General features: G+C 37.2%; 2 long non-coding RNA genes across 10 annotated transcripts in view; one reads left to right on the top strand and one right to left on the bottom strand.

Annotated features, from left to right (window-relative positions):
* LOC107309728 (uncharacterized) overlaps positions 1–12,568 on the bottom strand; it is a 48,355-nt gene that overhangs the window by 13,584 nt on the left and 22,203 nt on the right. For 6 of the 9 annotated variants that reach the window (XR_014943545.1, XR_014943541.1, XR_014943542.1 and 3 more), the window contains one exon: positions 2,625–2,934. This is a non-coding gene — a long non-coding RNA (uncharacterized LOC107309728). Of the gene's footprint in view, positions 1–1,945; positions 2,193–2,624; positions 2,935–12,568 lie in introns of those variants that run through there. The other 3 variants (XR_014943543.1, XR_014943546.1, XR_014943544.1) reach the window with 2 other exon arrangements.
* Positions 4,632–12,349, top strand: LOC107309729 (uncharacterized). Its single transcript, XR_001553305.3, has 2 exons — positions 4,632–4,701; positions 8,391–12,349. It is a non-coding gene; the product is annotated as an uncharacterized LOC107309729 (long non-coding RNA).

The raw sequence follows: 12,568 nt of genomic DNA, 5'->3' as shown, positions 1-12,568 counted from the left end.
TGTGAAGGATCTGTCACACACAGGCTTCTTAGATGTTGTAAGGGGATGCACCTCTAAGAAGGCTGCCCAGGGAGGTGGTGGAGTCTCCTTCTCTGGAGATATTCAAGACCCACCTGGACGCCTACCTGTGTGATGTGGTGTAGGGAACCTGCTTTGGCAGTGGGGTTGGACTCGATGATCTCTAGAGGTTCCTTCCAACCCCTACAATTCTGTGTGATTCTGTGTGTGATGTCATGTAGCTCATGTCCTTAATAAAAGTGCCCCTGTTCTTGGAAAGATTACATCTTCTCACCTAAACACAAACTTTCTTCCCACAATCTCCTCTGCCCAGGTATGTGAGGTATCAGTGCCACTGAGGTCTCCCACTCGCAGAGTAGAACTTAATGGCTTTGGGTTAGACTTCATTCCTGGTTCTGTCCATTTCCTGCCCCTGCCTTTTTTCTTCCAAGGTGTTCATGCAAGAAAGTTGGCTGACAATGGGTTTCATAAACTGTTAAGAGAGTTGTTATTGCAGGCCTTGTTGTAGCTCATCAGTGTGGGACCCAGTCATCCTAAAGGGTGTACTGGGCTGAGCACATCCCATTTCCTTATCATGACATATACTGTGTACCATATTGACAGGCATTTGGTTTTAGCATAGGTAATTGCTGGTATGTTCTTTTAAGTGAGATTCATAGATGATGATTACATTTGCTGCATAAATTACTTCATTATTAAAATCAGGTCATTTGAGCCCCAAAACCATTAGCATGCAAACTATTAGCATAATTTCATAAGCTAATAAATCAAGCGCAGGAAAAGAATTAAGTGGTTCCTAGTGATAAGTGTTTCTTCAGAGATTAAGAAACACAATTTTCTTATGCATATATTAACATTTTAAAAGTGAATTCATGCAAAAGCAATTTTTCTGCATATATAAAACTTATGTTTAATAATCTTTATACTCAGCCTCCAGAGCTCCTTCAAAATTAATGTTTTTCTCAAATCACTGTACACTCATTTGGAGTTGAACCAGCTAGCCTGTTTTGATATTGTCTACCTGTGAAATTCTCTGTTTTTATTAAACAGTCAAAGTTAGGAAATGAGCCAAGATGTGATTTAGAAGAAAAATAGCTTGGATTCATCCTAGATAATGAAATGTTCACCCAAGGTAAACTTTGTATTCTTAATCCTAAGCAGTACCAATGAAATTGTAATTATCTCCATAATTGCAATCTAGAACTACAGTTGTCTTCTTATTAGAATGGTGCATTAAAATTGATTTAATTCCCATTTCTTATGTTTAATTCCCATTTCTTATGTAATAGAATGTAATATTGGCCAGAATGACATAGAGATGGGCTCTTCTATTCATCTCGCTGACTAGATTCAAACTAATACAGCAATAGAACTGTAATTATTTGGATACACAAAAGTTGCATGAATAGAAAGCAAATTCCAAAATAAATGAAACTGTAATAATCAACAGATGACAGGAATTTTGTGTTACAAGGTGTCCGTGGTTTATTTATGTTTAGATGTTTTTGTTTTCCAGCTTCTAACCTACTCTTTTGGTTTATTTGTTATATTCCCTTGTTACTTTGTTTTTATTATTAGTTTTGTTAATACGAGCCCTTTGATGGTAGGTTTCAAGGAATAAGATAATGTGATGTTTTCAGTACTACACTCACCATACTGGGTATTCTGGGTCTTTTGGTTTGTAAAATAGTAACACAACCTAAATCTTTTCTAGCCCACATGTGAAAAAAAAAAATGCTTGGTACTTTCTTGTGCTTGCTGCTGTTTAATGCCAAGCTTGTCTAAGACAACACCACACTGAGGTGTACTTATTTGAGGTGGGTGGCATGTTGCTGGCCATCTCCCTGCACCAATTTACTATGGGACCAGGCGCAGACCACAGCTAGCACAAGGGAGATTACATGCAAGAAGAGAAGTACAAGGACGCTTTTTTTGTGGCAGCTGGTTATTTTAACAGCTTTACTATGATTTGAAGCCACAGCCTCAGACACAGTCAAACCAGTGTTGTCCCAAGTGCAGCAGTAGTGGTTTCTCCCAGATTATTAGTGTGTTCCGTAAGAAGAATAATTCAGGATCTTATTCCTCAATTATGGTCTCTTTTGCATTCTTTCTTCTAAAGCAGATATTAAATTACTGCCACTTCTGTCAGGTCTTTAGCTTCTTTGGAGACTGTGCTGTTGTACATACATGAATTATTTGCATCAGTGGTAGAATCTCCAGGACTATGTTTCAGGTACTTCTTCAGGAGGGTTTATCAAAACTCGCTTCCAGGTCATAAACTTATTTTTCAGTGTTTGTGTAACTAATTGCACAGAGGAGATTATGCAACTAGTATGTTGAAAACACCCATGTGAAATGGTATTTATGAAAATTTTCTAAGCAAAATGTGGGAACAGTTATGAAGTTTGGCAGCGTTGCTTTCTGTATTACTGAATATTAAAAAGATCTGAAATATGATCTGGACAAATTGCATGAGTTATGAGTTTTTACAACACAGCAGTCTCACCTGAACGCAAATGGAGGCTACTGTTCAAATGCAAAACCTGACTTGATGTCTCTGTTCATTTATAGTAGAGTACTATTGAAGTCAAAGAATATTACTCAGCTGAATAAAATTCCTGGGTCAGGATTTTATTTACATGTATGAATATGTGTTAAAAAAAAAAACAACAAAAAAACCCAACAATTTGTATTTCCAGGATCATTCAGTTTTTCTCAGACAGTGGTGGTATCTTACCTTTCACAATGCTAGCTAATTTCTTTAGTGTGGAGCTCCCAACATGAAAGACCTAAGTTGGCCAAGCAATGTGCTTGTTTTGCAGAAGCTTGTGAAGAAGGTGGTTCCCATCAGGCAGCGAGCTATGCACTGTCCCCAGGCTTCTGCTGCGAATACATCTGGGGTAGTTTCTCCACTTGCTGGAAAGAAAACATAAGGAGACTTTAAGTGGGCAAAATAAAGGCATCTCTGCTCATGTGAATGCTCACCCATAAGCACACCAGAGCAACATGTGAACCACAGAATTTCTCTGCTTTTCTCAGAGTCATTCATACTGTCACCTTTTCTTTTTCAATGTATTGATCTGCTTATTCTGTAAACAGTGACCCCTTGTGAAGGGGTAAATTCAGCTTGGAAGTAATGTCTAGTAATGTCTAGTTCCTGATATGCCTTTTTCAAGGCTCACTGAGCTGAGGGAAAGGATATTTTAAAAAGCAGACTTTGAATAATGCTTTATTCATTACACTAAATAGCTTATTCATTTACCAATCTGACCACTTCTAGCTTCTCACTCATTGTATTCTCCCTGACTCACGGAGGAAGAAAATAGAGACAAGTAGACTGTGTTGTCTGTGTCTGGCAATTGCGGTGCACATCAGTGGTGGCAGGATGAGCGGAAGTTCAAATCCCTCTCTGATGTATTCCATTAATTCAAGAAACTGCTTTGTATGAAAATGCACATAGGGCAGCACTTAGCACACATAGTTCAGAGCCAGGAAGGCTGAAGCATTCAGCTGTAGATACACTCCGTTACTTCCTACCATCACCTTTCCTCCCACAAAATACAAACTACTCATGGAAATCCTGAACTGTTGCAAACTTTTTTTTTTTCTGGAAAAATGACATGCCACCAAGATCTTTCAAATGGTAAGAATAGCTTTTGTTTGTTGTTGATTCTTTCAAGAGTCTCTTTTTAAAACAAAAAACAAATGCTTCATTTTCCTCCAGAAGAGAAAATTATGTGGAGGAGGAAGACTTACGTAAGAAGCAGTGCTATAATGCTGCTCCAAAAATGTCAAGCACACATCTGTTCTTCAGAATAAAAATTGGAGTTTTCTGTTTTATTCTCCTGCTAAATCACCAGATACAGTACTTTATTTTGTAGTGAGTAACTTTAGATGACTGAGAAGAAACTGGATCATGCAACAGGGGTTCTTCCAGGAGAGATGTCACTTTCAAAATCCATTAAGACCACAGTGAAAATCTCTATGGCCATTTCAGTGACTTCCTTTGTTACCAAATCTGCTCACTTCTTAAACTAGCTAGCCAGTTCCATCATTGATTCATTTGAGAATGGGAAAATATTTATTTAACAACAAAACTGGGGAGTAGCACTTATTTTTAAAAAGTCTACAAATACCAGTACATATGAAAGTGTATGACTACTGATGAACAAGGATTTTGTGACAAAGAAAACAAGGAACAAAGAAAACAATAAAACAAAGATTTAACACAGTGTGCCTGCTTTGTCATGTAGATCTTGTGCTGCAAATTTGGAATTACAGTGTTAAAGTGACTACATGTAGATTTTCTGCAAGTACCTTTTTTTCTTTCCCATTTTCTTTTGTAACTCTAAACAGACCAAAACCCAATCAGTTTTTCTGAATAATTTGAAAATTTCAGTGGTGAGGGTGGTCTTAAATCTCAAGGTAATAGCATGAGGTTTTTGAGGCAAATTTATTCAAATGAAAATCAGATGCTAACTGAAGACTTTAAAACTTTCTATTAAAATGTATGCAAAACAATGAAATTCAATCTTTTTAGTGCATTTGAATAATCTGTGTATGCTGTTCTGTGCTGTTTTTGCTGTTTTGTGAATATCACTGTGACTGGTAAAGAGTTTTGTTCATTGCAGGTGATTTGCAGTTCATAAGAAGATTTTAATAAAATTGGAAGAAATTACTAAGGTAAGCTGCAAAGAACAAAGAGAAGTACTCCATTAAGACCAGAAACTTGGCCTATAGGATTTAGGTGGAACACTTCAGAGTATCTCCCATATATCATATATTTGGGATAGTTTCAGCCTCTAAAATATATGAAAATCTATTTGTGGCCTGTATTTCAAATAAAAACACTAGGAAAATTACAATAACACTACAGAGTATTTTTAAACTAACCAATATTTATGATTTGATCATTTGTGAACATGTCACCCTCTCATTCCAACTAGCACTATGGGCATTAGGGACTCATTTCTTAACCAAGGCACTTCTTCCTCACTTTCCCAATACCTCTGGATCAGGGGTATCAGTTTTGAAAGATTTAGCTGAAAATATAAAATCTTCAAGCCTATGCATTGTCGCAACAGAGACAGTCTTAACTTACATTACAGTCAAACATTAGTACAGCACATTTTAAGAAATCTGAAGAGCAGATACAATGACAAGCCTATTGTACCTGATGCAAATGCAGTTTTACACTTCTGATTACATAGCCTTTCCTAGCGGACCAATGTCAGCCAAATTGCTAAAATGCTTACCAATAGGATGTGTCCTTCCTTGTTCTTTGTATCTTGCTGTTGGAAAACTGAAGTATGAAACCTGTTTCCAGTCAATTCTAAATAAGAATAGACAAATGTGTGGAAAAATGCAGATCATGGCTGAACAGCCAACTAGCCCATGAGAAAGGGCTCTAGTTGACTTGGGAATGCAAGTGAACTCACTTTAGCTTCTGGATGCAGCTAGAAGAAACTCACTTGAGAAGAACTGTTCCTTAGTAATTAAGTATCCTTGCTTTCTGTCAATGACTTTGCTTATCCTAAAATGTGATACTTCATTGGCTCCTGCTGTTACATGTATGGCCACGCTACTGGTAGGTGGTGTTGACTTGTCGGTCAGCCCTGCTAGTATCTGTTGGAGGTAATCCCAGTGTAGACATTATATCAGCGGGCCACCACCAGTAATGAAGTCTTTTAAGGGGAGAGTTTACCAGCCAGCCCCCCCAGTAACGTAAGGACCTCTCTATTAAACTGATGGAAGTTAACTCGCCTCCACGAACTTTCTTTGGGATGAATAAACCTTACATAGAAGAGCTGTCATTTTTGCATTACACCAAATAAGTTAAGGTAAATCAAGTTAGTGATGTAAACCCAACTTTCATAAATTAAGGGTCATTAAACCATTTATTTGTCATTTAGTTTATTCGGTACTGCAGCTGTAGATTTGCTGAAGGACTGAGCTCACTTCCTGTTGTTGATTGCTCTTAAGATTCATGCACTTTAGACAGGATCCAAGAGCAAGAAAACAGAGTGGCTGTGGCTTCCATGTCTTTGGAGATATTCTAATCTCAGTTGGGTATGGTGCTGAGCAACCATCATGGACCTTGCTTTGAGTAGAGGAGTATGACTTGACCGTTTCCAAGGGTCCTTTCCCACCTCTAAGATTTGTGTAGACATGTTGCTGTTGTCAAGCTGTTAGTGAAGAAATATGAGCAAAATTTTAATCTTTAAATTTTCCCCTGCCATCACATTTACAGAACTGAATATTTTAAGATGAGATTTTAATTATTGAATTAGCCTTTCTGTAATATAGTGAATTATTCAAATGTAAGACTTTTTAAATGGGAAATTTAGATGTTATGCCAGCAGTTCCTCTTCAGAATTCAGAATCAGTTGACAACTAAGTGGTTACTGATTTAATCTTTGCTCTATGGGAAAGTTTTTCACCAGATCTTCTCTGATTTTTCATTTTGGATGACTTGCAACATACTACTTTTGACAACATTTACTATTGTTTTTATTTCCCCTTGCTTGTTCCAGTATATTGTAAGATGTTAAGTGAATTTAGCCCTAAATGACATAAACCTTTTCAGTTGTCTAAGTATTTTGCCCAGACTGGTTTATTAGATATCTCTGTTCAAATTTTCTGAATTTACTCTCTTGCTGAATAATCCAGATATTCAGTATCTGTTTATGAAGAACTGTACCCACTTAATGAAAGCACGCAAAGATGCAGAGCACTGGAAAGCAGCAGAACTTCTCCTAATTTAGTCCACTGTCTGTTGCTGTTGTTCAGTGTGTGTGCCTTCCCTCCCACCCAGCTGCCAACACACAGATGGCATTCCCAGCAAAGTAAACAGTTCAGATTCAGTACACTATTTGTGGTCTGGAAATGTGAGCAGATGACTGGGAGAAGGGAGGAAGGGGAGGGCTGGATTTACATATTTCAGGTCAAGTTCTGACCTGAATTATACCCAGTCACTGCAGGGATATCCTGGGGGCTACCAGTGGGAGGGTTCAAGAAAAGGTCTGGTACTGTACGCACTTGGTACATTTGGAGGTTTGGATTTAAATTTCCGCCCTATGATATTATTTAGTTCTAGCATTTTAGCAGTTTTAAATAATTAAAAGGCCAAGAAAAAAATAGGTATTGTTTGCCTTAGAAACCAAGTGAAAACAGTGAGGAAGAAGAAGGCACCTCTGCAAAGTTGTTACGGTTAAACCCAGACAAACAGAGAAACATTTGCAGTGTCTATGAACAGATGTCTAATGACAAGCAAACAAAACAGTAATTCTTAAGTAATGATTTATCTTTGGTTTATTTTTAAAGGCCTTTTACTCAGCCCTTTCATATTAGTCATTTCAATATGCTTACAGTATTGTATGCTATCCCTAGTGTCTACTTAGAAACATGACTGTCTAGGGTTGGATGCAAGAGAAAAGGAGAGATAAGGTGACTTTTAGACCAGAAGATAAAATAGGCACAGGTGTCACAAATTTTTTCTTCAGGAAAAATTCCTCAGAAATGTCAGGCGCCTGTAACTTTTTCAGACTTTCCCAAAGTAGCATGTGACTCAGAGTGAAAAGCTTCAGATAAAATGACTATGCTGAACAAAGTCTAAGGGAAAATGTTGCTGTTTTAGGCATAGTTAAAACATTTCTGCAATTTTTTTTTTTTGGGGGGGGGGGGGTTGTTGAAAAGCTCCAGTACCTCCATGTGTTGCAATGAGGAGCTGACATTTGGCTCATCTGACAGCAGGATTTTTATTTATTTATTTTTGCTGCTTTGTTAAAACTCATTCAAAATACCATTCACAGCACAAGTTTCTTAAAAATGTCAGTTCATAAATGCACAGTGGAGTTCTTACAGCTCAGCTGTAGTGGGGCCACAGAAACATCTGGTCTGAGAGCAGAGACAGATGTCCTTTCCAGTGACTCAGGCTAGATTTAAGCAGGTACTTGCCCATCTGCTGGGCACTGCTCCTGTATCTCAGATTTCATAGATGATTATCTGAATACTCAAACTCAGATTCAGTGCAAGTGCAGAACGGTCCCCAGCATCTCAATCCCAACCTATACCATTTTTCAGTTGACCTTGTAAAATTGTTTATGGAGCTGTGTGACAGCCTAGATCAGATGCTCCCCACCCTCTCAAAAAAGAAAGGAAGAAGAAAAAAACTGAACAAACAACCAAACAACAACAACAACAAACAAAATACTGGTTCAAAGTAAATTCCAGTTATTCTTAACCTGAACACTCAATACACTAATGACTCCAAATAGATTTGCTAGACAGCAACTGTCTGTACCCTGAGAGATGAAGATGAGGGAGACTGTCTTTTCCACACATTGATTTTTCCTCTTGCTTTTTGTGTGCAGGTATCATAAGGAGACCAAACTGTATTTGCACCAGCAGTGCAGTCAGGACAGCAACGTGAGCAGCTGAGGACTGGCACCCCCTTCAGAAAGCAGACAATTGCAGCTGGTAATCCCCTGAACTGCCACTGTAGGGTTTCATAAAGCTCATAAAGCTTCTCTGGCAGAGCCTTTCATGCTCTACCACCTTAAAAGGTAACTAAGAAGTGTTAATAATATTTATGTATGAAGTCAAAGTCTCTGTTGGTGCCATGAGCACTTTGTTATGCACAAGAAATACATTAATGTTTCTGTCTAGAACCACAAGCAAAATTCTTTGTTGACCAGGAGGAAATTTTCATAGTCTATTTGAATAATATCCCCTTAATTAGAATCAGAAAACGCAGGACTATTGGACTTTATAATCAATCATCTGGTGATAACGCAAAGATTTCCCAATGTCCCTTGGACAAACCACTTACAAAAACAGGCTTGTATTTTTAAACAGAAATTGGATTTGAAAGAGATGTAGCATAAAGGTACTTTATAGTCTTTGCGCATTATAAAGTGTTTCAGTGGTGGGAATAATTTTGGCTCATTTTTGCTTGCTGTTGCTTTCCACAGGGAGCCCACAGGGAACCTATGAGATTTTTATAAGAGGCCTGTGAAAAATTACCTGTGAAAATTCAGGGAGTTTTGATTTGCTTTGTAAAGCTATGCTCCTCCACTGGGACAAAAAAGAAAACTAGGAGCCTGCAAACTAGTATAGAAGTATACGTTTGTGCTGTAGATGACTGCATACTAACACCTCTGTGATCAAGCACATGCTTTTGCCCACCGTGATTTTATTAATCTTCTGAGTTCTCAGGTAGATCTCTCAGTGATCTGAATTCTTGGGATGTCAACAAAAAAACCCTCAAATTTATTTAAGGAATATATAGGGTTTAAATAGATATATAAATTGAGAAACAAATTAGAGTTATAATGGTTTTAAGTAAACACACATACACACAAAATCCCAAAACAAACAAACAAATAAAACCAGTCTCCAAACTGAACAAGCTGTCTTTCATTCTCTTGTCTAATTAAATTTTTTGAGAACTACCATTTTGAGAAGCATATGTGGCACAGACTTCCTAGTCATTTTGGGAATGAGTTAGATATGTGTCTGCATATTATTCAAATTCCAGCTGATTGAGACGCTGCATATACTTGAAGTTCTCTGCAATATTTGTGTGGTTAATCATGAACAGCAAAAGTAGCTCGGAACTTTTAGATAAAATGATTTTCATCCAAAAACCCACCTAAGCCAAGACTTGGTAGGAAGTGGATCAAAAAAATTTTCAAAGCACTGAAAACTGAATTTGATAAAAACGCATTTTTAACACTTCAAAGATTTTGTTCTATCAAAAATGGCTTTTAGTTACAAAAAATACACTAATTCTAGTACAATCCAAATGTTCTTAGAAAACCTGAAAGAAATATTGCCATTGACTCTTTTGACATTACTATTATTTTCAGTTCTGAAACTTTGTCTAGGTTTTAATTTCTAATATCTTTTTTTTTTTTCCTCACAGTTTGAGAAAGGGATCTTTTCACAAGATGGGAAACAATCTAAATCCAGTCCTAATTCAGTCCCATATGTTACACAGGAGTTGGTATAGCTTAGTTGGTAGAAAGAATAAAGGAAAACCACACAAGAGCCTCTGGGGAAAGAAGAAAAAAAAAAAAAAAAAAAAAAAAGTTCCACCTTATAGCTGTTTCCTAGCCTTTAATCATCCATTATAATCTATAGTTCTAGTATGATTATTATCAGGTATCCATTCCAGCAAGTAAAGTGTAATGGTAATGAATAATCTAGATCTATTGTTTAAGCAAACGTTCACGATTCTCTACTCAGTGGCTAAATAAATACAATTTTTTTTTCTATTCCTTCAAGCAGGGTTATTTATTTTATATGTTATTGTAAGGGAAACTGTTGATCACAGGCTGAACCTCTGACTAACCCTCTGAGGTAAGTGATGAGTCAGCAGTGGGAGCACAGGTGAAGGTAATTCAGCTGTGCTCCTGGAAGGGGTGGCGCTTGACTCCACCTCTCCTAGATCCCGTTTAAGGGCTGACCACCACTAAAGTAGCATCTCTTTCTGGAGATTGTTCCTTTGTGGAGTTTTTGTTGTGAGCCTCCATCTTGATTGAAAGCCTCAGCACTGGTGAGGCTTTTCTTAGATATCCTTTGGCTATCCATTTACTCGGTAATTACAGCTATATGCTTATATTGTTCCAACTATACAGCTATAGGTAAATGTTTATGAATCCTTTTTAAAAATGCTGAGAAATTGCATCTTTGTGTCTCTCCTCGATGTGATAATGAAAATAAATCTTTTGTTATTTTGTAGTTGTTTTTATTTCAAGATAACACTGAAAGGAACATGGTGTGTTGACTGCAGTTCATTAGGGAACAACTTCTGTTGTTTTATCTCGTTCTATGTCCTGCAAAACTACTGGTTTACCTCAAGTTGTGATATACGCTAAATGACTACAATTATGCTTCAGTGGCTGAAAATGTGGAAATTATTTGTATGTTATTGCATTTTATTTCAAAGCAATCTTTTCTTACTCATTATAAATTAATTTTATTAGTTTAGTTACATGACCAAGAGCTTCCAAGAAGTCACTAGAAAAGAGTATTGTGAAAATTTCTGACAGCAGAAGTTGAATGAGACAGAAAGAGTTTGAAATTAAGATTATTACTGAATTTAGTTGAGGAATCCATTCATGGATAAAAATAGATCCTTTTAAAAGGCTCTAAAGTTTCTGAGTTCTGGTTACACTGAAGCAAATGATGAATTTCCTGAAAGCACTGTGTCACTAGACCTGTTTGTCAGGTAGAAGTAACATCTGAAGGCCCTTGAAAAGGGAGGTCACCCTTTGACATGACAGAAGCTCAGTCATATCTCTGTTGTTGCCTGATGGAATTTTGAGGTGACACTCAATTTAGAAAATATTGGGTTTAACTGTAAATAACTTTTCCAGCATTTCATTAAAGAAAGAGTTCTCAGCTGAACTTTACAATTTTCACTTGCAGGTGCCAGTAGTGGGACAACTCCTCCTTGCCTGACTCAGCTTCACAGAGGCTTTGGGTTGCTCCAGGCCCAAGAAAGCCACAGTGCTTGTACTGCTGTCCATTAGCTCACTGAGAAAGATGATTTTTCTCAAGGCAGGGCTTTCAGTTTTGCTGTGTTGGCCAACATGGCACACATGTTGGGTAGATTATTGGCTGCTGTGACTTGTCATAGGTCTGTGGAATTTGGTGAAGTCTGAGCAATCCATTCAGTGTGAGGATTTCACCTATACAGGAAGTATCAAAGAACACTTTACATTCAGACATTCCTCATGACAGAGCACTGTCTTGATCAGGACCTTTTTATAGTGCATATGTAATTAACAGAATTAAGTAGGTTTGGTTTTTCATTCATTTAAGAGGATGGAAGTTATATGATTTTTACAGTTTCATACGTTCATATACTATGAATTCATCCACTTGCAGAGCTTGATATATTTATATATTATTTGACAATTACGATTCTTTTTTAAGGACAAATTTCATTTTTCTTGTAATTTCACCCACAGTAAGGATAGAAGTATTCTTTTTTTACAGAAGTGAGTAATTTTCCATCATCTTATTTGTGGTGGCACTTTTTTTTTTTTCTTGAAGAGTTAGTCTAGATGAAAATTTCATCCTACTTTATCCTCTCTTCACATTACTTGTGGTGACTGCTCTCTTAGTTATCTGCTCCTGACATTTTTAGTCTTAGTTCTTTTTGGTGTCCTTTATCTGAATTATGTTGTTCAGGTTGACCCTCAGAATGTTCTCTACAAAACAGCTGAAATTAATTAAAATCAGGATGCAAGAAGAGCCATCCGAGCTCAGAGTGAAAACGACTCATCTAGCTCAGTATCTTGGCTTGAAAACTGTGAAGAAATGGTGAAAAGTGGACAATTACTGAAGATTATAATGAAATGACAAGCATGCAGTGATAGCTACCTACCTTATCTTCCCAGCTTCCAGTGATGCAGTATCCTAAGTCTGAGGCTGCCTCTTTGCATTTAATAGGTCTTGATGGATGTGTTTGTCTGAGAGATTTTTAGCTCATTTCAGATTCTGTAAACCTCAACATCTTGTGGCTAGGAAATTCAGGGTT

The sequence above is a fragment of the Coturnix japonica genome, chromosome 2 (genome assembly GCF_054131305.1).
Source record: "Coturnix japonica strain WE chromosome 2, WE-NBRP24, whole genome shotgun sequence".
In the NCBI taxonomy this organism is placed as follows: Eukaryota; Metazoa; Chordata; class Aves; order Galliformes; family Phasianidae; genus Coturnix; species Coturnix japonica.
The sequence above is the reverse complement of the archived record's forward strand: the minus strand, read 5'-3'. Positions and strand labels throughout refer to the sequence as shown.